At 41.9% G+C, this 23384-nt stretch overlaps 1 protein-coding gene across 8 annotated transcripts in view; it reads left to right on the top strand.

Moving 5' to 3' along the window:
• ENOX1 (ecto-NOX disulfide-thiol exchanger 1) overlaps nt 1-23384 on the top strand; it is a 359243-nt gene that overhangs the window by 92147 nt on the left and 243712 nt on the right. For all 8 annotated transcript variants that reach the window (XM_048295354.1, XM_048295355.1, XM_048295348.1 and 5 more), the window contains one exon: nt 19101-19178. The gene's annotated coding sequence lies outside the window, so the exon portion shown is untranslated. The remainder of the gene's footprint in view (nt 1-19100; nt 19179-23384) is intronic.

Genomic DNA, 23384 nt, shown 5'->3' on the forward strand with positions numbered 1-23384 from the left:
GGCAAAACGCAGGAATTTGTTTCAGAATCATGGCTATTGTATGTTAAATATTACTTTTTATAATGGGAAACCTGTTATTTTAAACTACTCTTCAAAATCTTGTGGTTTGGACTAGTTAATTTTGTTTTCTGCTTGGGTTTGAACATTTCATGTCCCTTGGAAATTAGATGTTGTAACTAGTGTTCCCAGTAGTGGTGCATTAAGCTGCAAAATGCTGGATTTCAGCATATTAAGCAGTAAATACTCTTGAGTTTTTATTGTTGCCACATACCTTCTGATAGCCAGTCCCATAATCATATAATATGATGCCTCAAACTGATATGTTCATTGTTCTAAAAAGATTAATAGGCAGATGTTGACCCTGGCAGCCAGATAGAAGGGACGATTTCCAAAGCATTAAATGTGATATTGAATTTGCTGCATTAAATGATCTATCTTCATTTTGGCTAGGTTGCTTATCTGTTAATTGTGATCTGTAAAGCCAGTTACAAATGTTTTTTTTAAATACTGTCAGAAAGTCAAATTCTGTATTTACAATCCTAGTGGGCAGAGGATAAGGTCAATCTCTTGTCTTATTGTGATATCCTGAACACTTCAAAATGCTTCTACATCTATGCATTTTGAAGTGAATACTGCTGTAAAATCCAAGTCACTTCAGTCACTTTGAGACATTGTCTCAGACGGTTTTTGATAATGTTGAATACTGTATCCACCTCTGGACCTCTCAGCATAAGAAGGAAATGGACCTGTTGTGGCGGTTCTAGAAGAGGGCCACAAAGTTAATCAGAGGGCTGAAGCACCTCTCTGATGAAGGCAGGCTGAAAGAGTTGGGGTTCTCCAGCCTGGAAAAAAGAAGGCTCTAGGGAGATGTTATAGCACCTTCCAGCAACTAAAGGAGTCCTACAAGAGAGGCGGAGAGGGAATTTTCACAAGGGCATGTGAACAGGACAAGGAGTAGTGACCTTAAATTGAAAAAGGGCAGGTTTACATTAAATACTAGAGTGAAATTCTTTACTGTGAGGGTGGTGAGACAATGGAACAAGTTGCCCAGTGGAAGCCCCATCCCTGGAAATGTTCCAGGCCAGGCTGGATGGGGCTTTAAGCAACCTGGTCAAGTGGAAGGTGTTGCTGCTCATGTCAGGGAGGTTGGAACTAGATGTTCTGTAAGGTCCTTTCGCACCCAAACTGTTCTTTGATGCCCACTGAGTTAGAAAAATTGGTTCCCCTCAAGGCAGAGTTTCTTAGCATGGGCACAGTCTGACAGCAAAGCATCAGACCAGTCTTTTTTATCAGCAGAGCTGCCTCTGTCTTATACTTTGCAGCTCAGATAATGGGCAGATGAAGCACAGGACAACTGCTGAGCACATAAACATATCTTTAAAGGGATCTATTTTGAGGAATTACAGAAAATAGAGTCTGTTTGGAATAATCTAACCAAAGTACCAAATACTCAAGTGTACTTTCCATTGTCTGCAAAAGCAAGGAGATCAGTGTTTGCCCACAGAGGAATCACATTGGATCTGCCTTTTGAGTTGTTACAGGATATACGGTTGGGTAGGCATATCTGTAGGGCTGAAATGAGAGAACTGTCTCTCGTTTGTTTTCTCCATTCAAGCATAAATCTCTAATTTTAAGGGCATTCTACCCTTCGTTTAGATTTGTTTATTTTAGTTTTCCTGTCTCCATTTAAAATCCATTTTAATGAGCTGTTTATGCAATGATAGTGTTTTTAATATATGTTTAGGTTTTGTGCAACTCTAAGTCAGGCAATGAAGTGTGAAGAGGGCATTAATTAATAATATGGCAAAGGCAACTGAAATACTTCCAATGTACCAGCCAAAAGAGATTTTGAAGTGGGTGCTTGTCTGCCCGTTTGCTTACCTCTGCCTCAGATCTGAGTTCAAGCTACTGTTTCTCTCCTCAGGGATGACTTTTCTTTTCTGGCCTTGTTGCATCCTGAAGCTAGTTAGGACATCCAGCCTGGTGCATGAGTGGTGTCAATGATGGTATGGTTTGAGTGTGGGATGAAAATCAGGGAATGGAAGAATGCCAGGAAATCAGCATTTCTTCCTATATGCCATCATTCTGCACTTAACTCACTCAGGAGGGGTGAAGTAGAATGGTATCAAGACTCAACTCAGCACATCAAATCAACTCTGTAGTCATCTTTACCCAAGGCCATTGCTGGCCACCTTGAGAACCTCTGCCAGTATTTGAAAAGTGTTGCAAGCAAACCCAAATCCTAGAAGCATCTCCAGCAGGGAGCATGGTGCATGAATGTTAGCTGGGCAAAGACTTTTCAAATGCGGTGTTTCCTGTGGCTTTTCTAATCATGGCAGATCTGCATGGGACAGTCTGGTGACCTGAGCCTTGCCACAGTGTAAGGTATGACAGGGCCTTTTGATGCTCTTTATGACTGCCTACCTCCTGACCACTCATAAGAAGCTTCATAATTTGTCTCCAGACATATCTTGAATATAATAACAAGAATAATTAAAACTCAAATAGCAATTTGGTGCTCTGACCATCTGGGATCAGGCTGAGAGATGAGATGTAGTACAGACCCTAAAGCTGTTAGTAAGGTAAGCTTTCTTACTTTTTTTTTTTTGGTAATTAATTTAAATGGTTCTTAAATGATTTTTAAATGAGTTCATACTCACAACAGCTTTGAAAATTTGTGCCTTGCCGGTGGGATCTGACTGCTGCTTCTACTGCTGTGCCTCAGTCTGATTCCCAGCTGGAAAAACTGAACCTGCGTATCAGCTGGGTGCAACCTCAGCACAGTGATGAAGGAAAGCGAATAAATAGTTGGAAGCTTTTCTAAACATCATTTAGAGAATCCTTTTTTTAATATATGAACCCCAGGGAGAAAAGAAAACAGGGAGAAAGAGGATATTACATTTGCTTTATTAGCATAAGTGTGTGATGGCTCTGTTACATGCTTGAAAAGAGGATGCTGAGAAGTATTGAGTGCATGAAGTTAAAGCCAATGGAAGTGTTTCATGGAATATCACTTTTCTAGCAAGGTTTTCTATTTTCCTCGTAGAGGTTTTCTCTTCTCCTATTCAGCCTGGAAAGGCTGGACTGGGTTTTATTCTACTAAGGAAATGGACTACACACTGAGGGTTAAGGGAGGTACTGGAAGAATGGCAGAACCAGAGCAGTCAATTCTGCCCTCACCTTGGGGCTTCTACATCCCAAGTATAGCAGCAGAGTAGAGAGGAGTCACAACTGCACTGATTATTTTCCAATCAGAAATAGTGTCTTTGTGGCAGGGTGTGACACTCCAGTGCTGCCATTTCTAGCCTCATTAAGCTTGTTATTAAGAGACAGATCTAATGCTATCAGGTGCCGTGGTACACTGATGCCAATAGGCAGCTTTCAGGGCCCAAGTTAAGCCAGTATGACACTATACCGTGTCACTGTGGCAGCCCATTTGGAGTTAGGAGGGCATATGCTGAGGCTGTATAACAAACACTGAGGTGGTTGATGTACATCATGCCTCTTCAGCTGGGGCAACCTTCCTGTGGGTATGGTGGAGTTACACTTCCAAAAGCCTGTACAGGAGGACAAATGAGAATGAATTCCGACCAGCATCAAAGGCGAGAGGGAATCCTTTCAGATGCCGCATGCTAGGTTAAGCAGAGGAAAGGGAAAAGGGGTGATTGTTTCCTTGAAAAACTTCTTTAAAGTTACAGGTGAAGCTGCGGCAAAGGAAAAGCTCCTTCTCTTATCTAAATGTGGACATAGGTTTTTGGCCAGATGAGTAGTCTAATACTGACTACGCCATTTTTGCTTCATTAAAAAAATCTGTCTTTAATGCAGGAGAAGTGGCAGAAAGACATCCTGAGATTTTTCATTTTGCAGTCAACACCACAAAACAAAAAATCAGGTCTTGGTGATGCAGCTCCTAGCAGCATTGTCCCATGCTTTGGTGCAGCAGTGACTGCAGAAGCAGTAGTTTGAAGAGATAATGGTGCCACATGTTTCCAGCTGAGCCCTGATACCGGCTTCAGCATCTTCAGGGCTGATGGTCAGACAGCTTATACTTTCTGGTCTCAATACGCTTGTCATCAACAAGGTTTTGGGGCTAAAGCAGCCAAAAGACACATTTTCAGGGCCAACCAAATGCTGCATTTTCTCCCAGGGGCTCCTTTTTTTTTTTTTTCTTCTTTTTACTTGTTGCTCTGTGCCTGACAGACACATGCAATCCTCACTTGAAGATATACATCATGGTAGGCAGCCGGGGGTTAACCTGAGCAATTGTGCCAGCTGTCTTTCAGACCTGGCTTTACCAGTCTGATCTCAGCTGTCAGCATTTACAGTCCTTGCTGCCGAGAACTATCAGACCCAAGAACAAGTAATGTCACCAAAAAGGCACTTCAGCAGCTTGTATTTCAGTCTGTCTTTAGCAACTGCCTTTGAAATTTCCTGTGGATCTTATAATAGCCATGTAATGTACCCTGGGAAGCTTTATCAGAGGAGGGATACCAAGATGCCAGTGAGAATTGCCACTGAGGGTTACAGTGCCATCTTCTCAGCCCTTTTCAGCTCATTCCCAAGCTGAGCCAATAAAGAGCCAATAAAGTTCCTGCTTGGTTCAAGCCTAAAAGAGTGTGACTCCCAGACATGTTAGCTGTGTCCGGGGATGCCTTGTGTGAAGAGTACAACCGTACAGCTAAGTACAGCTCAGGAGAGTGCACGGAGAGAGGAAGGGTGGGAACTGACAGAACTAGACAGTCTAATTGTGAAACACTGAGGTCCTTCCCTTCTCCCTCACCTGGGCAGCCAGGCAGTGCCTTCAATTTGCTTCTGAGGAGCTTCTCTTCAGCACCTCATTTGCATCTTTTCAGTGTCCCACCAGATCCAGGGTAAATAAATAAATAAATAAAAAATAAATACATATATAAATGAAAAACCCCTAGCACATGAAACAGATAAAAAATCACCACCAGAAAAACAGAATCAGTGGTAGGAAGGAGGAAAACTTGGTTGTCAGGAGGTCACATATAGGGGAGACTGCAAATTTCTTGTTGCAAACAGATTATTTCTAGCCCTGGATGCTGTTCACAGTAGAGGAATTCCACTGATTTGGTCCTCAAACAAGAGGACAGAGGAGGATGACATCCTGAAACAGTCTTCCACCACCTTTGAAGGACTGGGACAGTCTCTCCACTCAGAATTTCAGAAAAACTTGTTTGCTGCATGGGTCCAACAAGCTTGAAGCCCTTGATGAGGCAAGAAATAGGGCTGGTTCAGTTCAGCTTTGTTAGGAGGAGGCCAGCACATCTGTGCATTGCTGTCTAGACATATACGAACAGACTGACAATTTCTGTGTATCCTTCAGAAAATAAAAGCTGACCGTGTAAGCACGCTTCCCTCTTTGCCTGAGGCTGGAAGTCTTTTAGAAAAGTTAGGAACTGAATGAGTGTAGCACTTCCTGTAACTTCACAAAGGAGGATATCCTTTTGGAAACAGAGGAAAGGGGAAATAGCTACCCAAGAATACCAGTTTATTGTAGTACTACTGTATAGATGCTGCCCTCCAGCCGGTGAGGTAGGGCAGGATAGAGACAAATGCTGCTGGGGGAGAGCCTACCTACACCTCAGTGCTGCTCTGTGACTGCTCATTCCTGTACTCCTGCCCTTGCATATAATTTCTAACTTTTTTTTACTCTCTCTGCCTCACTGTGCTGGTTATTTACTCAGAACATGGTTTTCAGCCGCATCAAAAGCCTTCAACCTCCATTCTCATTTCTTTGGTCCTGCTTTCCTGAATCCATTCTTGCTCCTCAGCTTTCCCATATGCTGCTAAAAGTTAAAAGAGACCCCCCCCCATCCCAAAATAAAATTAAAAAGTACTACTGAGTTGTGAATGTAGTGACTGTCTGATCTGGCAATTGTCCTCTCTTCCCCTTCTTTCTCCCACAGGCTCTCCTCTTCACTTTCCCTCTTTCAGTTCTGTAGTAGGGGTAAATTGCTTGCAACAGAAGAGTGTCTTTTGCTTATCCACTTTAATCACAACCTTAATAGTAATTCAAATGGTATAAGCCACAAATTGGGCTCTGTACCCAAACTGTACAGGACTGAGACCCTATAGTGCGTTACTGGAAAAGTCTGTCTTATTCCTGCAGGTGAAACAACAGAATGTGTTAACGGGAAATGAAATGACTAATAACAACTGGCCCATGCTGTTCCCCTGACAAGCCAGCTTGTTGAGAGTGGCTTGGTGACTGATAAGATAAGGGAGTGGAAAAGAGACCTTGAGAGGCCATTTCATTGAAACTTAAACAGATCTCACACGCTGTAGATTGGTTGATGTCCTACCCTAATACTTCACTTTTGTTATTAACCAGAAAAACAAAATCAAATCAAAGTTCCCAAGGCAAAACAAAACAAAGTGAAAGTTCCCAAGGCACAGCAAACCAAAACAGACTAAATAAAAATATGCTGAAAGACATGCATAATATATTAACTGTATTTTGCTTCATTTGTAAAGAGCAAAAGAGAACAAATAACCAGTGTTTTTGTCCCTTATGGGCCTTAGTCAGGGACATACTTTTCTGAGCTGTTCAGTGGAGAAAAAGATTTTTAAAAACATTTTTTCATAAGATTTTCCAATCTGCCCTGCAAATACATATTAACTATTAACTTGTTCTTGGGGTTTTTTGAAGCAGGGTTTTTCCAGCTCTCTGACTAAGTGCAGTAAATTTATGCCACCAATAATGGAACCAGTTCAAGCCTGCACACCTTTCTCTATCTAGCAAGTAGATGCTACTGAGCTGTACAGAACAATTTACATGCATGTGAGCTGCCAGGATTAAACCTTTAAACATAATTTCTGTGATATCCTCCTCAAAATTGTAGCAAATAATTTAGAAGCCTTTTTTTTCCCTTCCCTTCTTAGTCATAAATCCTCTTAAAATGTAACTCTAAGTAATGTAAAGACTGTAATTTAAAATCAAGTGGTTTTTGGTTTCTCTTTTTTTTTTTTTTTCCTAGAGGGGGTGTATCCTGCAAATGCTTTAGAAATTAGAGCCTTATTTCCAGTACAGATACAACTGTTCTGGCTCCAGTGCTGTCCTCAGCCTGACTCCTGTCCACATGCTGTCTAGTCCACACCCAGCTGGCTGCCGTTCTGTGCCAGAGCTTGCTGACACAGCCATCACTTGGAAACTTGTAGGAAATATCATCAAAATATGTCCTAAACAGAACAGAATGGGATTTCTGAGGGACTTGATATCCTCTTCTGCACTTAAAGCACTATATATATACACTGTGGTGCTGTTGGCAGATGGAAACTAGTGTTTTTAAGAAGTTGATTTAAAAGGTGACAGATTCCAGGCAAACAAAACAAAACAGATTTTCTTGCTATCCTAATTCCTGCTGGATATACACCCAGATATCTAAAGAAACAGTGTGGTTTTCCAACCTTTACCTGAAATGACCTTGTAGAAATCTGGAGAATTGTCTTTGCAGACTTGTAGTCAAAGTATGTTTAAGGACTTCTTTTGTGAACCGAAAATCCCTTTCAAATTTTTTAACAGGTTCTGTGTTGAAAGCTTAGAAAACTGAATGGAATATTTCAGTCTAACTGAAGAGCATTTAGAAAAGTAGAAACTTGTATTTCAGGGAAGAGCCCCACTTGTGTTTGTAGGGCGCAAAATACATTGTATGCTGCTGTACATGCAGACTGTCCCTGGTCTTGGAAATGCTTTATGAGAGATTTCATCCCTCACAGATTTCTTGCTTTTGTGATTTTTATATGCACTTGGACTTGCAAACACAGAAGTTCAGCTGCGCAAAGAGCTGCTGTTCTTTTGAGAGTATGGCTCTTAGGGTTAGGCTACTGGAGGCCCTATCTCCATCCTTTCCAGAGGTGACCTCTGTTTGTACTTAGTTTTCAGTGCAAGAGCTGCCTGTTCATTCAGCTTTTCCATTTTACTGTTAGTATTTCCTTTACCAGCTCATGACACAGATACTTTAGCAATGGGCATATTGCAAATGCACATACAAGTCACTTGCAGGCACAGGAGGAACCTGTTTTGTTCAAAACAACCTCAATTTATGTAGCTATAGTGCAATTTATGTAGTTGGAGTGCAGACACTTCGCGATTTCAGTGTTAATTCAAGAATAAGTGCTTGAAGAATTTATTCCAATGCAGAATTCTTCTGCTCTTTGGTGTTTAGTGGTCACAGGCTAGTTTTGCAGAATCTTTCCATGTGCAGGGCTATAGGGATGTGAAAGGATGCCATTAAGATTCTCCCTTGGATGACGCACTCTGATACATGATTGCTGTTTTTTGGAGGAGTTGTTTATTTTTATTTCATTCAAATTTTTCTTTGCTGAAAGCTTTCTGCCAGTAATTGCAGGCTCCAAAGTCAGCGGTAAAATGGCAAAGACAGATCCCAAATATAACAGATCCTAATTATACTTTCTTCCTTAAAGTTTCTGTAAGGCTGATTTCTGCTTAAAGAACGGCTTGCCAAACTGGAAGTGAGCTGGCTGGTGATGTGGATAGGAAAACTATGCAGAAAATTAATGACCTTTCCCTCTGTCAAGGGCATCTGCCTGCTCATTACTGCAATGATGTGGTGTCACAGAATCCCTCAGGTGTCCTCACTGATTCCTGCTGACAGAAAGCCAGAAAGCCTCCACTCTGCTCAAGCGGACCCTGGTTGTATGTTCCTGTGGGCAGGACAAGACACACGTATATCCCCTCCAGGCTTCATTGTGTGACACACAACTATGAGTGAAAAGTGGAGGCCAGCAAGAAGCTCCAGCAAATCTCTATCCTAGCAGTTTTTCTAGCCAGAAATAGTCTTTTGGAACCCCCACAAGCACTGCTCATTCCTCTAGTCTGTAGTCCAAAAAAGAATGTATTTCCATATTGTGGCTTTGCTCTGAGTAGTTTAAAACAGCAGTTTTCAACTTCAGTTGTGCTGCTAACCTCTCCCAACCACAAAAAATCACTGTGTGGTCCCAGCCCCATCACATTACTTAAAATAAATACAAACATGGCAAGTGCTTCTACCCTTGCTAGAAGCGTTTGTGTCTAGTCATGGACTCTGGTTTTAGAGGAGGCAGTTCAGTCCGAAATACCACTTTGTGCTTTGCATAAAACCGTTTGATACCATCACTGCATAAATTTTACTGGGTCAAGGACAAGACTTTATTGTAAGTAACTCTCTGTAACAAACCAGTAACAAAAGAAATCAGAATATGCCTCTTTTGACAGAGGGCAAAGTTAAAAAAAAAAAAAAAAGAAGAAAACATAAACAGACAAAAAATAAGTTTGTATAACTTACTAACTTTTGACATTTTTAATGCCTTCCTTCCAGGAAAATGGAAGAAATGCACAATGTTTCTGATCTAGAAGGAACTTGCGGAAAGTCTTGTCCACATAGTAAATCGATGTTGGCAGAAAAGTGTCCCTGGCCGGCAGTTACTCATCTGAGTAATACCTTAAATGTTAACCAGAATTTCTGTTTCATCGGGAGATTTCCCAAATCATTGAACTGATCAGAAACTTTGCTCCTGTGCTTTGAGCACCATTCCTGGTGTAGCAGCCTCCTTCATTCTTTTTCTTTTCCTCCAGTAACAAAGTAAGAAGTAACCCAAGTTTTGCTTTTGACTGTTCCTTATGAACAGCTCTTGATAGGGACTCAATTCAAGCTGCTGTTGCCACCATATAAAAACCCCATGGTAATGCAAAGTTCCTTTTGCATTAGTACAGACAGCATTTGCAGGCCTGATAAATGCATTCTCCTCCTCCTCTAGACTTACTACTGCTACCACGTCGTAGGCAGACTTCATGGTCCTAAATGCTAAAATGACTCTTTCCTGAAGGAGTTACTCGCAAAGGTGGTAGACACATTGCTATTTTTCCTCCCCCGTGTGTGTACGCTTCCTTTCTGGTGTCTCTTAGAAATTCTTCCCTCCTGTGGCCTCATTTCAAGGTATATGGAGGTCATGGTATTGTGTGTTGGAGATGCAGCTTTACCAAGCAATGATTTTATTTTTTTTTATTTGCAGGATATCAGTAGTTTGGATAGCAGATGCAAATATGTAATCTCTTCACAAAGGTTGTATGGACTGCAGTCTTTATACATATATATATATATTCTGTGTTGCAGAAATGCTTCTGTCGTCAGTTGGTTAATACCACTTTTGGCCCATTTTATGATCTGTTCGTGCTGGTGCTGTATAGTGTCTAATCATACTACACTGATATTAAGAAAACCTGTGTTTGCATGATACAGTTTCCCATTATATTACAATGGACAAATTACTGCTGTTTTTATTCCTGTTAGGATTGGCAGTAATTTCCACTCAGTTGTAGCTGCTTCGATGTAAGTGGTTATGTGCTCTGAAATATTATGGTGTTCCCTACCTTTCTCCCTTCATATCTGTACAGTCTCTCCCAGCTGGCTGGTCTGCCTTACCTGTGAGCCTGCTACTGCTCTGGCCAACTTTAATCTCTCTCTTTCAGGGCTAGTCTGGTCATAGTAAAAGTCTGTATATTTTGCTCACATTTGGGCACATATTTATAGGGTTTTTTGTTCTCGCTCTGTGCTTTGCTGACCCCTGGATGCTTTTAGCTGGACCTAGTTTGGTGGGAAGTCATAACTGTCCTTCCTGCAGCACATGTGAGACCACACCTGAAGAACTGTATCTGATTTTGGGCTCCCCAGTACAAGAAAGGCATAGGTAGACTGAAGCAAGGCCCCTGGAGAGTCGCCAGGATGCAGAGTGAGCTGGAGCAGAAGATATATAAGAAGTGGAGGGATCTGGGACTGTTCAGATCAAGGGAAGGTCATTGAGGAATCCTATTGCTGTCTAAGACTACCTAATGGGAGGGGATGCATAAGTCAGACTCTTTTCAAAGGTGCATGATGATAGGAAAAGAAGCAACAGACACAATTTGGAACATTTGAAATTCTGACTGTATATATTTAGCGGGAAAAAAAAGTCACCATAGGTGTGATCAAAGACTGACACAAATTGTCCAGAGAGGCTGTGAAATCTCCAGCCTCAAAGCTGTAAAAACTTGACTGGAGAAGACCCTGAGCAATCTCCTTTAAGCACCAGAAGACCCCCAGTGATCCCTTCCAATATAAATTATTCTGTGACAACCTTAACCTCAGAGAGAGAGAGTAGATGATAGGGGCAGCTTTGAAGGTCTGAATGGGAAGCTCTGGGAATCAATCTCCAGAGAAATAGGATTTGAGGAGATAGCTAATTATAGACTCAGAGAGCAGCCTGAAAGATCATCTCGCTGACATTTTGTGGGAAAAGAAGCCTAGATGAGGTTATCTAGCACCCTGTCCAATTGCATCTGGAAAACCTCCAGAGACAGAAATTCTACCACAGCCCTGGGGAGGTTTTTCCAGTGGTTGATTGTTTTCACAGTAAAAATTTATTTCATATATTGAGATGAAACCTCTCCTGGTACAACTTTTAGCCATTGCCCTTTGTCTTTTCCTTATGTCTCCTTGTGAAAAGAAAGCCTTCATTCTCTTTGTAGCTGCCCTTTAAGTACTGGAGTGCTGTGTCCCCCTGAGCCCTCACTTCTCCAGGGTGAAGAGAGGCAATGACTGAATGTAACTCCCACGCAAAGTTTTATAAACAGTGCCACTGAAAGAGAGGAGAGCAAGACAGCTTGCAGGAAGGTGAAGGACAGAGGCAGTAACTCTAGCCAGTTCCTCTTCTATTTTTGGAGAACTTGGAGAGGAACTGGGCACAGAATACCTGCGGCTTGTCCAGGACTGCTGTGGTTTAATCCCAGCCAGCAACTAAATACCATGGAGCTACTCACTCACCCCATCCCCCAACACCCCTCCCTGTGGGGACGAGAATTGGGAAAAAAAGTAAAATGTGGATTGAGACAAGAACAGTTTAATAAATGAAGCAAAATAAGATTTAATATTAATGATAATAATAATAATAATGCTGCTAATGGTGATAATAGTAGTTATTGTAATGAAAAAAAAAGAGGGAAATAAAGCCCAAGAAAAACAAATGGTGCACAATACAGTTGCTCACCACAAAGTGACCAATGCCCAGCCAATTTCTGAGCATGATCTTCTATGGTATGAAATATCCCTTTGATCATTTGGCATCATCTGTCCTGGCCATACTCCCTCCCAACTTCTTGTGCCCCTGCTGACTGGCAGAGCACAGGAACCTGAACAGTCCTTTCTCAGTGTAAGCACTACTTAGCAACAGCTAAAACATCAGTGTGTTATCAGCATTATTCTCATACTAAATCCAAAACACAGCACTGTACCAACTACTAGGAAGAAAATTAACTCTATCCTAGCTGAAACCAGGATAAGGACACAGCTAATAGACAAATGATGTGGAACACTGGCTGACATCTGTTGGGTCATGTACATGGGGTCAGTAAGCAGGATTCTGAACAAGATGCTCACAGTTAGGCAGGGCTGCCTGTTGTCCTTCGCTCCCTGCCTCACTGCCTGCCTTTCTACCTTCAGTCCTTGGTAACACCCAGGCTGCTGGGAGCACAGCAAGGAGGCTGGTGAGTATTGTTGCATTAGCCTTTATTAAAGGCTGTTAGCATTGTGTTCTGTGACATGTACCTGGTATTTATCACTTTTTCCCTGGATTGTGTGTTATCATCTTGGATGGATGTGAGCCAGTTTCCAAATCCTGCCCTTCCTCTTTCCCTCCCACGTGTTCAAAATCCAGCTGTGTTCAGCAGGTATAAAAGTGCTGACCTAGAGAGCCCATGACAGCCAGCTGCACTCCCCTATTCCCTTTCTCTCCTGTTTCCCTCCCTCATTTTTCAAATGAAGCAGTTCTGCTCTTTCTGGTGCTCAAAATGGGAACTGTGCTTCTCGGTGGAAAAACTTTCTGCCCTTGCTGTCAGTCACACAAGGATTTCATGGGCCAGCTGCACCAGGTTAGGAAAAAATGACTTTTACATGTGCAGTGAGAGCCAGCTAGTCCATAATTCAGTTTTCAAGCATATAGCAATTCAGTTTTGCTCAAACAAATAATTAATTCAGTTTACCATTTGAAATTTGTTATGAACAGCAGTCTCAGTAAGGCATTGTTCAGCAGCATAAATCCTAGTAAGTCTTTATAAGTACAAATTTTATTGTGGCATCTTATGATCAGTAAAACAGGTCTTTTGCTGTCTGATCTGCTGTCCTCCATGTCACAGCTGCCTTGGGAAGGGCAAACAAAAGCATTAGACTGTCCATGAGAATATCCATCTTCCTTACACCGCAAATGTTCCCCAAATTGCTGCTCATTGATAGCTTCACCCCATGGCCACCTTCCCACAACAGGTCTCTGGACTGAGGAGTCACAGAAGGCTCAACAGTACAGAGGAATCACCATCTGAATTGCCCTGTGCAGTAAACATGAGGCTGGTTTTCACTCTTTGGGTGCTGGTGGAGCTGGAGATAAGGTACAAACTCACATACTTTGTGCTCAGATAGTAAAGATGTCTCGTTTTTGAGACAAAACTTCAGGAGGAAACATTCTGGAATGAGTGTCTCCTCTGAAGGGAAAAGGGCCTTCCCTTTTCCTGCACCAATAAGACAAATGGGTCACAGCAAGTGACTGTTTATTAACACCAAACAAAACAGGATAGATCAGGTTAAAAAAACCCCTCAAAATCCAACGAATTCCCGGAGAGGGAACAGACACAGGCTCGGACCAGACGGGGCCACCCCACGGGTCCACTAGGGCCACCCACAGGCTTCCGCACTGGTGAGGAGGGAAGGGAGGCAGTGAGGCAAGGGGAGGGAAGGGAAAAAGAACAAGAAGAACCAACAGAACGTTTTTCCCACTATCCGGAACACAAAAGAAACCCAAAAAGCAGCACAGCACACACTCGCTCTTTGGGTGCTGGTGGAGCTGGAGATACGGTACAAACTCACATACTTTGTGCTCAGATAGTCACTAGAAGAAAAGACACCTGTCATGCTCAGAGGGTTCCAAAAGTGGAGCAGCCTCTGTACCTGGCATTGCAGAAATATGGGTGAAAAAATACATGGTGAAATGAGGGTGAAATTTGTTGCAGTGAAGAACTGAACAATAAACAACACTTGTTGTTTCCATGCTTTTTGACTGTCTTACATGAAATGCCCAGACCCATCAGGCCACCGCTGTTCACTATTTTATTGCATTTGGCAAAGCTGAGTATGAAGAAGATGCGACCTAGGAATCTCTGGAAATTGAGGGAGGCATGACTTTTTTTCCTCTGAAAACTTTTTTTCTAGAAAAGTAAGTAGGACAGACAGAAAGGGGGAATTCCCTTCATTATCATGGTACTGGTGAATTAAGATATACTGGGACCAAGAGTCTGCAAACAAAGGGATATGCTATGATGGAGTGTAACTGTACTGTGTGAATAAAAGTCGATAGCAAAGAGCTATCTACAAGTAAGCAACTCTGCAACATCTCCAGCAGTCCAGGGCACTGAGTGTCCCTGCATACTCCAAGCCAAGTGTTGGCTTGCTGGGGGCCAGGAATTGCACTGTTGTAAATGACAGGCTGCCAAGCTGTTCTCACAGATGGAGGCAATTTTTGCAGTGAGCCAAGAATTAAACTTTGTGGCCAAGAGTTAAACCTTGTGAACCTGTGTCAACCCTTTTGTAGCTCATATGGTGTTTATGGATTTGTACTGTTAAAAGAATAAGTCTTATTTGGAAATAGGTCTCAATTTTGAAATCTTTTAAATTCTCCCCTTTATATACTGTTCTTGCACTATAAGAAGGCATCATCTACTGCTTTTAAAATGTACTGTAAGCTGTAAGACTTGAATAACAAATGTTACATTAAGATAATCAACCTCTTTAGACCAGTGGGTCATGGCACTGAAACTGCCTGTTCATGAAAGCTCAAAATTCTTCAGCTTTAGAAACCCATGGAAACCCATAAATCACTCAATAGAAAGCCACAGAGAAATTACCTCCCCTTCCCCACTGCTGTCCTGCTGTGGGAAAGACCTTTTGCTATCCCTGATTTCCCGCTGGAGTGAAATTGCATCCACCATTCAATACAAAATTAATAAAGGTATATAGAGCATGTTGAGCAAACACTGACATATCCCCAGTGGTGAATTTACATCCCCCCATTCTGTTTAAAATTAATAAAGGAAGACAAGGCATACAAAACCAACACAGGAGTGTATAAAACCCCACACGCAAAGCCCGCCAAGGCTTGGCACTGAGGGCGGGCTGCTGCGCTGGAGTAAGCGGCTCTAAGCGTGAGGCAAAGCGTGTGGTGGAAATGCTGGTTCCCTTTCTTGGGCAGGTTCAGGAGGGCTGCCTGGCAGCATGCCCGGTTTGTCACTCAGGAGTGGGCATTGCCTGAGCTATTTGATGTGTTTGCAACATTTCTGTGACATTCCCTCCTTCCTGCTGGTGATGTGCAAGATAAAAGATGCTCTTTCAGTTGGAGTCTTGCTCAGCTGTATCCCACCTTCCACTTGCCTTCTGCCCTTCCCTCTCCCAAAGGCACACTCTGCTGTCATCAGCATGCAGTTGTGGGTCTGTAAAAATGTTCTATGATCTGAACAGCCAGCCAAAGGCTTCATCAGCTGTTGTGATGGACCAGTGACTGCTGGAGCAAAGGAATGAAGTTACTATGAATGACTGTGGCATTTGTCCCCTTCAGAAAATTGCCTCATTTTAGAATAGAAAATAGGTAAGGGTCCTCAAATACTCCTTGGATAATCTGCCTGAATGATTACTCAGTTCTCAGGTACCCCTTTGTGAACTAGGAGGCCTGGCAAGGAGGTCCAGCACAAGCAAGACTGCTCTAGCAATTATCCTACAGAAATTAAATATAATCCCTTATACTCAAAGCAGCCAACAACCTCTTCTTTACCAGCACATGCTACATCTGTACCCTTCAGATCTGTGCCAGGCCCCTCCACAACTGCCGGCCATTGATCCAGCTGCAGAAACTTCCCACAACTGATCGTGAACAGTTGGAAACTCTCGGTAAACTCAAAATGTTTATGGCCACACATTCCTGAAGAGATGGCTGTCTTGTGTTGCATGCTGGCTTCAGGTTCAGCTATTCTTTATAACTCTGATGTTTTGAAGACACTGCTGGTTACCCCCAGGTTTGCAGCACCAGCTTCTTGCACCAGTTCATGTGTATTTTATGAGCCCAGAGATGTTTCAGCAGAAAGTGGAGCTGTGCCAAAAAGAGTTGTTCCTGCTTGTCTTCATCCTTGCCTTTTTTTCTGTACTTGCAGCATCTGAATAAGGGGAATGCTTTAGGTGTGACAAGGAAAAGCTGCCCAAACCGCTTTGTAGAGTGATGGCTGGTTTGCATATCTACAACTGTCCAGGAACAATGTGACAACTGTGTGTCTTAGGCTCCTCACCTACCAACTTCTCACACTGCTTCTACGAGGAGTTGCACCAGTCTGTGGTGGTCTGTTGAAGGTCTGCAAATGGTACCAGCTGCCACAAAAGCAGCATTTCTTTGGGGACTGCCTTGCAAAGACTCCTGAGATTTTTCCAAGTTTGAAGTCCTATGTGGAATCAGACCAGTCATTAGGCATCCCCCTTGTGCCCTGTGGGACAGACCCACGGTGTCCTCCATCTGCCAGCGCTTCAGTGGACCCTCAGTGAGTACAAGGCCAAGCTGCTAATCCACCAATTTCAGAAGCGTATTTTGCAAGCACCGCCTTTTAGCTAACTTAAAGGTGAACTGCTCATTTGGGTGAGGAACTGTGTGGTAGGTGGGATGAAGCTGTTGCAGGAAAACATCTTCCTTCCAAGAAAATTTCCTTCTGTAGGAGAGTCTTTAGTCATCTCTGTAACCTTTGTCATCCTCTCCTCCCTGGGGAGTCTACTCTGTGACCTTTGCTATTCTACCAAGGCGCCTCATAAATTATTATTCTTTTAAATGGCACTCAGACTGCCGTCATGACCGTTAGCCTTGAAGATTTGCAGTATACCCTGTAATTTTGAGAGGGAAAAAAATGGTTAAGTGACAGAAGAAATATTGTACTTCATGACAGAACTACTTTTGTGTTTCATTTTCCACTCAAGTCATTCATATCCCTGTCACTGACCTCATTCAGGTCAAGGGCTTGAGGCAGAGAACGGGCATAATATTTTTTGGTCAGACTGATGCATCTGAATATTGCAAACATCTGTAATTTTGAAATTGAAATGAACATTGTGTTAAATCCTCAGGCAAATATTATCAAGGCATAATAGATTACTGAAGTCTGCATTTCTTTTGGCAATTCAGACCAAGGCTCTGTTGACTGGTTATTCCAGACATTAATGAACCTGTTTACACAAAGGGAGCTGCTCCTTATGGCTGCAAATTAGATCCTGGATTCTGCAAACTTCATAGGAAAATCTGTGGGCCAAGTAGTTGAGATAATAATGAAAAAATTAATCGGGCACACATTAAATGTGAAGCATGGAAGAAAACATCTGCAGCACTCAATGGACGTCTGGGTAACATACTTGCAGTGCTGTTTTGCCAGCTTACATCTGGAGTGGTTCATGAGAAGAGAACAGATGCTAGTGTGAAATAGGTCATCATAGCAGCAGGGCATCAGAACAGAGGCATTTCTTTTTTTTCTTTCAGTAACAGCTACTTCTTTTTATTCACACCAATTATGAAAATGCTAGCCAAGTCTGAAATGTGAATGCATGTATTGTGACAAGCCAGTACCCTTAAAGGGTGTTAAGGTAAAAAAATAACCTAATGAGAAGGCTTCCGAGAAGCAGCCCTTTTGCATTACATACTGAGTATTCTTTAACCGACATAATGATTATTTTTTGTTAAGATTATGATCTTTTTTTCCCCCATGCTTTATTTTTGTATTTAGTAGAGATGTTACTAAATGCCTTCTAGGTGGCAAATGCCCAGAAGCAATGATGCTAATTCAGGGGAATTTCATCAGTCATTTCAAAAGAGAGGTCACACAGATAAGAAAAATGAACAGTACACAGTATGTGAAGCAGTGACATTCAATGAGCCCTTGTCACTAGCAGCCATTAGCATGGAGGCCTGCTGTTACGTTTCAGAGCTTTATGTGCTTTTCTTGACCAGGCAGGGAGCCTTCAGAGCACTGTAGCAGTTAATACCATACAAGTTATTGTTTCTTTCTTGAATGCTTTATATTTTTAGTGTCATTTAGATTTTTCCCTGTCCCCTTGTGCATCTAAATTTTAAAGAGAATCAAAGAATGCATAATTTATATCTGTCCCAGTGGTAATGGAGTGACTCAATGATATCCGTGAAGGAGACAATTTTAAATTTCATGTCTTATGCAAGAGGTGATATTTATATAAAAAGTGCAAAAATTAATAATTATCCTTACAACAACGGGTGTGGATTCCAGGGAGGACTATCGCAGAAAGCTTTCGTGTTTTGTGTATCACCATCCCTTATGTATCACGGTATCACGGTTGTCATGATTGAAAACTTAGCAGCTGATAGAGCTCAGGCAATATGACTTGCATTTTGACTTGGAATAGCACTTGCAGGAGGTGTGAAAAGACAGATTTGCTTTGATTCTGTTGAAGAATTCATGCAACATGTGAAGCATTTGTTTACTGCAGGAATTCTTTCTTTCATTTATAGGAAAAACAATTGTTTACTGATGTTGGGCAGAACCCAACAGTACATGCTTTGTCACACAGCACAATTCCACTACACTACTTCTTCTCTCCTTTCCCAAAAGCCTGGAAGTGCCATGGCTAGAAATAAGTGTCTGGTTCTTTGATATGCCGTATGTTTGAAAATGCACTTTAAGGTCTGTATTACAGACAGTTCAAAGGGAATATAAATTGGTGTAGTATTCTCTCTTTTCTATCTAATCCAGTACCATATATTCATTGCATTTTTACCCTGAAACATATCTTTGAAAACAACTTACCACTTTGCATTTTATTTAATTTGGACTTTGCTATATTTATATAATTGTTATGATCTAGCTGCTCCCGTAGTGTAAAATGTTTAACATCCTCTAAACCAATTCTACACTGACTTTTAACATTGCATATCCAAGGAGACAGCTGATTTTACTTGCTTTTCCTTTGGAAACTTCCTAGTTTTAACTCTCTTTCCACTTGTTGCAGGATTGGCCATGAGAATTTGTAACGTTCCTTTGGAAATACTGTGATGGGGCCACTGAGAAGTTACCTTCCTGTGTACAGGTCTGTAAACTGTATTGTGTTCTGACTCTCTGTCATGGTTTAGGAATGGTATTCTCCAATTTAGTGTTCCCACTGAAGCCACTCCAAACTATAGGCTCTTCACTACCTCCCTCCCTCCCTCCCTTCCTCCTTCCTTCCTTTCCCCTTCCCCTCCCCTGTGGTGGACTGGAGAGGAGAATGGGAGTCACAAAAGGTGAAGGTCATGGATTGAGATCAGAACAATTTACTGGAAACAACGAGATAAAAAAATGAACAGTACAGCAACACTACTAATGAGAGAGTGTATAAGAGAAAGGAAGCTTACTGCTGACCCCATGGAAACCTCTCACAATACATGACCACTCCCTCTGCCACGCTAACCTGGTCCAGAAGCGAGCCCTTCCCCCTGTCCTTGGAAGATGACCTGAGGTGGTATAGAATAACTTCTGGGTCCTAGCCATAACCCCTCCTGGCTATTGCAAAAATTAACCCTGCCCTGGCCAGAACCAGGGCAGTATTTCAGCATGTAGACCCCTGTGATGACTTGTTATCTTTTTTATCTCGAATGCATGCAAACCAAATCTAGTTTTATGCTGGAGAAAGTGTTGTGAAAAATTATTTTTGTTTCTCGCCAGATGCTCAGGACATAACTCTATTCTGTTACTGTTGTACAGATGTAGACTAACCCATTCGTCTTCGAAGTGAGTGATTGCAGTTTATAGAGTTGAACTGCAGAAAGGAATTGGGCCTGTATGTCATTTTCTTCTCACTGCTATGCCTTTCAGTATGTTTTGGAGTTGCATTACCCTAAAAGGCCCTGCAATCAATTGCTTCCACCCAGGTTGCTCAGTGAGCAGCTGACTGCAGTTATAGCTGTGGATGCTTTCAGAAGCCCACTTAGCAAAGAGTCAGCAGAGTTACTGAGGCTTTTGGGTCAGGAGGAGCTCAGGCTCACGGAAAGTTTAAGAAAATGAAAAAAAACAAGTTTATATTTAAGAGACTGTAAGAAGAGCATAATAATAATGGCTTGACTCCTGTAGTGGCAGCATGGCAAGGAGCAGTGAGAAGCCTGTAGCTAATGCTATGTCCTTGTCAGCTGAAATGATAGTGTGGCCAGCAATCACTCGGATTTAGAGGGTAGAAAACACTCCCCTGCATTTCAATATGTTTTTCTATGCAGCTATATAACAGAGAAAAAATTTGATTTCTTACTGCTTTCAAAGCTAGTACTGAACAGCATTTTTATAGAAATATGCTAAGAAAAACCTATGGGAATCAACTTTTCCATCTGGGGGGTCATACCCTGCTATCAGTTGCACTCAGGGTCTGTAGGAATTGTATGCCCTAAATAATAATTATCAAAAATGTTAATTTTGGAATATGCTGCATTTCATTTGCTTGGTTTACCTCAGAGTACTTTAGATGTTACTGTTTTCCTTGGTGACTCTGTAGTCACATACTGTTTTATTAGTCTCTAGGAATTCTGCAGGGAAAGTGGCATGTAAACCTTAAACAAAATCAGTTGGATTTAGGAGATGAGAGGTATCCAAAACAACTTTTAATTCATTCTTGGAGATTATTATGATTTGGTAATACCTTTTAAAGCCAACACAGCTCCAAGGCACTTTAGAAACTCTTTGAACCTAGATGTAAACCTCACACAAGGGCACAGCTTCTGTAATGAGCGAAAGGCCTACATCAGACTGGTTGAGATACTGCAGATACAAATCTGATAGTGGTGCCTTGGGCCTGTGTTGAGTGAAAACTGTGTGTTCAAAAATAAGCAGCTTTTCAGTGTAATTGAACAACTGTTGAATGATCTGTGTCATCCTAAGGCTTTGACTTCACTGCTTCTTTCTTTAATGAAGATATCCCTTCAGGCAAAATTTGTGGTTTTCTTTGACAGGGGGTGGGGAGAAAGAAGTGCAAAACACTGGAAGACATTTGGGATAAAGGCAGAAAAGTAGTTGCAGTGCTGCCATTTGGGGACTTTACTAGTAGCAACAACAGCTTTATAAAATCTTCCTTTCCAGACCTGTCTATGAATGTTGTTTGAATCACGGCTCACCTAAGACTTCCAAGAGTTACTGCTAAAATTGCCAAAGCAAAGTGAGGTTGGGCCTGTGTCTTAATAATGTAATACAAAGGCAATCAACAGCTGCCATGAGGAGAAATTTTAGGCAAGTCATTCGTCTAAAACATAAACTGTCTAATTCTTGGGTAACTGTGATGTACATACAAATTAGTATTGTGCCATTTAAAAAGAGGATAAATATGACATTAATTTGATATATGTACATATTAGATGTATGTATATTAAGTGGCATCAAGTAGTGGGGTACAGGTGTGCTGCACCTTCATTATAATGCAGAAGCAAAGGAAAACCAATTAAATTAAAAGGCAAGACAGTTCTACTGAAAAGGAGATAGAGTAATTTCCCCTTGGAAAGTATTGCCCTGAGGTATTATCAAAAGGTATTGCCAGAAATAGATATTTACATCAATAAGAATTCCATCACAGATATATTTTTCATATTATACCTTTATAAAGCAGTTACAGCAGTTACATAGCAGTGACGGAAGGCTGAACTCACCGATCCTCAGCCTGGGGTTTGGGTGAAGCTTCTTCTGCAACTGCAACTAGGCATCTCTTGTACCACTTCTCTGCAGCATCTGGTATTGACATTGAAGGGAAACTAGATAGTGATCTAGCTAAATAATTCGTTTAACCTGGGTCAGCTATTTCTATTTATCCTTCTATTTCACTGCAAATTTCAAATATTTCTTTTCATTTGTAAGTATCTCCTCCTCTTGTTTTCTTAATCTTGTTTATTTCCTGCATATGATCCCTCAAGACATTCTCTAGAGAGGCCTCTTTTTTCCTGAGATCTTTATTATTTGTTGCTTTATTGGAGTTTTATTAATTTATTGCTCGAGTTTCTAAAGTTTTTCTGTTGGGGTCACTAAATGCCTCTTGGAGTGTCCTCAAACCTTTGCCCTTGGCACCGCTGTGGTGAAACAAGTGTCTTGGTTTTACAGGGAGCAGAGAAAAACAAAAGTGGTGGAAACAGTTTACGGACACCACATGGGATGAGAAGCTTCCAACCCCTGGGGCTGGGCTCCTCTGCCTTGTCCTCCTGTTACAAACTCCTGGGCACATGGTCAGCATGGGCTGGCTGTTGGGGAAGTTTGATGGGGGGAGCACTGCTCCACTGTCTTGCTGCTTTTCAAGTGAAGAAATCACAACTGCCAAAACACCAATCTGTCAAAAAACATAGGAGGGAAAGGGAGAAGGAAGAAGAAGAGTCTAGGGAGGACACTTTTCCACCCTGGCATGTAATCATGGCAACCATACTTTTGACCTCCACACCAGTGCTGAACACGGACCTGCTGCTGCACTGGATAGAAATGGATACCTTAAAGCTATGCTGCCAGAAAGGCCAAACTCTCTGTGCCACTGGGCTTTGCTCAGGGCTCAGCTGTCCCACCAGAGGCTCCAATGGAGGGCTGCAACGAGAAACCAGAGGGAGCTGATGCACAAACCAGAACTGTGGAGGAGCATCGTTATCTTTGTGCATCTTATATGTAAATTACCTGGCTACAAAAAGACAGGAAGGAAAGGGGATGTTACTGCCTGGATATATGCCATGTGTGCATTTGATATATTTGAATTGCTGAAAAGATGGAAACGAAACAGTTTGGTAGCTGGAGAAAATCTGTAAGCTACCTGCTTGAAGGAAATATGGGAGGATAAAATGGGAAGATGGGGGAAGTAAATCTCACAAAAGCTACCACGGAGGGACAGTTGTATTTTATTAGAACAGAAATCCAAGCAAGACTGATTTTGTAAAGGCTGTTGTGTCCAAATCATGAGTCTTATGTGCAAGCTAATTATAAACACAATGAAGCTGGTACAAGGACTTGAGCACAAGTCTTATAAGGAATGACTGAGGGAACTGGGGATATTCAGTCTGAAAAAAAGGAGGCTCAGGGGAGGCTTTATCACTGTCTACAACTGCCTGAAAGGAGGTTGTAGTAAGGTGGGAGTCCATCTCTTCTCCCATGTAACAAGTGGCGGGGTGACAGGAAACAGCCTCAAGTTGCACCAGGGAAGGCTTAGATTGGATATTAAGAAAAATTTCTTCACAGAAAGGATTGTCCAGTGCTGGAACAGGCTGTCCAGGGAGGTGGTGGAATCACCATTCTTGGAAGTGTCCAAAAAACATGG

The sequence above is a fragment of the Corvus hawaiiensis genome, chromosome 2, assembly GCF_020740725.1.
Source record: "Corvus hawaiiensis isolate bCorHaw1 chromosome 2, bCorHaw1.pri.cur, whole genome shotgun sequence".
NCBI classification, from domain to species: Eukaryota; Metazoa; Chordata; class Aves; order Passeriformes; family Corvidae; genus Corvus; species Corvus hawaiiensis.